Source organism: Marmota marmota, unplaced genomic scaffold (genome assembly GCF_001458135.2).
Source record: "Marmota marmota marmota unplaced genomic scaffold, marMar, whole genome shotgun sequence".
NCBI lineage: Eukaryota > Metazoa > Chordata > Mammalia > Rodentia > Sciuridae > Marmota > Marmota marmota.
The window spans coordinates 3,308-6,025 of NW_026000229.1; the positions used below are offsets into that span (position 1 = coordinate 3,308).

General features: G+C 55.0%; 1 long non-coding RNA gene and 2 other non-coding genes across 5 annotated transcripts in view; all 3 read left to right on the forward strand.

Annotated features, from left to right (window-relative positions):
* Positions 1–2,718, forward strand: part of LOC107137753 — a 19,618-nt gene that overhangs the window by 2,050 nt on the left and 14,850 nt on the right. For all 3 annotated transcript variants that reach the window (XR_007343882.1, XR_007343881.1, XR_001502917.2), the window contains exons 2-3: positions 26–159; positions 1,847–1,980. This is a non-coding gene — a long non-coding RNA (uncharacterized LOC107137753). The remainder of the gene's footprint in view (positions 1–25; positions 160–1,846; positions 1,981–2,718) is intronic.
* LOC125613407 lies at positions 222–313 on the forward strand. Its single transcript, XR_007343986.1, has one exon. It is a non-coding gene; the product is annotated as a small nucleolar RNA SNORD116 (small nucleolar RNA).
* LOC125613408 lies at positions 2,043–2,134 on the forward strand. Its single transcript, XR_007343987.1, has one exon. It is a non-coding gene; the product is annotated as a small nucleolar RNA SNORD116 (small nucleolar RNA).

A 2,718-nucleotide genomic window follows, 5' to 3' on the forward strand; every position in this document is an offset into this window, starting at 1 on the left:
TTGTCTCCTTGCATACTCATGGCAGGTCGTGTTTCCACGGAAGGATGGACAGGTTGCCGCCGGCTCCTGTGGCTGTGGGAAGATGCCCAGGGAGGACGGGGAACACCCGCATGCCCGTGCCCTCTGTTTCCTGAGTGTGGCCCTTCATAGCTGACGATGGTAAGCGTCTCCTTGCCCCAAGTCACCGAGGTTGCTCCTTGCCAGGTGAGGGTCACAAGCGTGGATCGATGATGACTCCCACAAAAACATTCCTTGGAAGCTGAACAAAATGAGTGAAAACTCTATACCGTCGTTCTCATCGAAACTGAGGTCCACCACGTAGACGTAGGGTGCTGCAGTGAGTTGGGTGGTGGAGGGGAGAACCCTGTGGCCCTTTCCCGACGGGGGCTTTGTGGGAATGGACCCTGGAAGGGAAGGCCCTTTTCAGCCGAGTTCACTTGGCGTTAGGACTCCGAGCCTGTAGTCCTCTGAGTGTCAGTCCTGATTTGGTTTCGGCATGCATGGGTGATCCAGAGCTCAAGACGTTGAGGAAGACATTGGCCTGCCCGGGATGATTTCCTAGTGGGTGTTCGGCAGTAGGGTTCAGGCGTACTAGGAGGTTCTGGGCCATGGCACAGGAGAGTAAGTTTCGTCCTCTTGTGGCCTGGAGACGTTTTTGCCAGGGCGAGTAGAAGCATGCTGTTCTGCTGGGTGTTCCAGAGAAAATTGAGGTCCTCTTTTGGCGGAAGGCGGAGGCAGGCCCAGCGCAAAGCATGGGAGACCCTTCTTTAGTGCACAGGGGCGTGGTGTTTCCGGGAGTCTGGTGGGTTTTCTCTTTTCCTGGAAATGCTACAGTGTTGTCAGTGGTATTGCCACACAATGTTGGCAGGAGCCATGGTCCACCAAGGGAAGGAATGGTGTGTCTCCAGAGTGACCAGTGCCTGGATGAGTAGATGGACATTTGAGGGAATGCAAATGGAGTAACTGGGTCTTACCACCAAGCGGGTCCTTTGGCTGCCACTTCTGGGAATGGGTCCTCCTGATAGATGGTTGGCTCTCGAGTTGGGGCTTCAGAAGTGCTTCAGGAAAAAGCTTTAGTATCGTTGTGTGCTTTTGGTCCGCCCGTGAGGCTGCATGCATGGTGGTTGATGTGCTTTCTGAAAGAGCACAGACGCAGTTTGGATCCCGAATGAGCCAATGTGGTGGCAGACCTCAGGGATGACTTCTCTGGTAGGAGGCGCATTGAACCCGAGACCTCAGCTTCTAGTTTTTGAGCGTAGGACAGCCGTGAATGGTTTGGGGAGTGGAAAGGCCTAACTGGGTCCAAAGTAGTGCGTAAGGATTGTTGCCTGTGCCTGAAGGAAGTAGAGAGTGATGAAATTCAGCAGTTTGCCAAGTGCCTTTCATAGGCGCTGGACAGGCGTTGAGGGTCTCCTCTCCTGCACAAGTTGTGGGGTTCAGGCATTGGAGCTTCAGGGTGGGGCTGGGGCTCCTGTTGGAATCTATGTCACGTGGGGCTCCGAGATGCCCGTGGCAATGGCCCAGAAAGGCAGGAGGTTTCCAGAGGACGTACTTTCTCAAGTTCGTCCTTCCATGCTTGGCCATCCTGTGCAGGGAAGGTGTCAGGGTCAGATGGGGTTGTAGAGTTGGATGGAGATTCTAGATGGGTTTCCGATGGCTGGAAGTGTTTCTTGGTCACCTTAAGAACCACATGGGACCTGAGCTAAGGCCGGCATGGCGCAGGCAACTGAAAAGTCTGCATTCCCTAACGAGCGTGTACTGAGGAGCAGCAGGCTGCGGAGCAGGCCAGTCATGGTTATTCTTCATGGGCATCCCTCTGTTTTGTCTCCTTGCATACTCATGGCAGGTCGTGTTTCCACGGAAGGATGGACAGGTTGCCGCCGGCTCCTGTGGCTGTGGGAAGATGCCCAGGGAGGACGGGGAACACCCGCATGCCCGTGCCCTCTGTTTCCTGAGTGTGGCCCTTCATAGCTGACGATGGTAAGCGTCTCCTTGCCCCAAGTCACCGAGGTTGCTCCTTGCCAGGTGAGGGTCACAAGCGTGGATCGATGATGACTCCCACAAAAACATTCCTTGGAAGCTGAACAAAATGAGTGAAAACTCTATACCGTCGTTCTCATCGAAACTGAGGTCCACCACGTAGACGTAGGGTGCTGCAGTGAGTTGGGTGGTGGAGGGGAGAACCCTGTGGCCCTTTCCCGACGGGGGCTTTGTGGGAATGGACCCTGGAAGGGAAGGCCCTTTTCAGCCGAGTTCACTTGGCGTTAGGACTCCGAGCCTGTAGTCCTCTGAGTGTCAGTCCTGATTTGGTTTCGGCATGCATGGGTGATCCAGAGCTCAAGACGTTGAGGAAGACATTGGCCTGCCCGGGATGATTTCCTAGTGGGTGTTCGGCAGTAGGGTTCAGGCGTACTAGGAGGTTCTGGGCCATGGCACAGGAGAGTAAGTTTCGTCCTCTTGTGGCCTGGAGACGTTTTTGCCAGGGCGAGTAGAAGCATGCTGTTCTGCTGGGTGTTCCAGAGAAAATTGAGGTCCTCTTTTGGCGGAAGGCGGAGGCAGGCCCAGCGCAAAGCATGGGAGACCCTTCTTTAGTGCACAGGGGCGTGGTGTTTCCGGGAGTCTGGTGGGTTTTCTCTTTTCCTGGAAATGCTACAGTGTTGTCGGTGGTATTGCCACACAATGTTGGCAGGAGCCATGGTCCACCAAGGGAAGGAATGG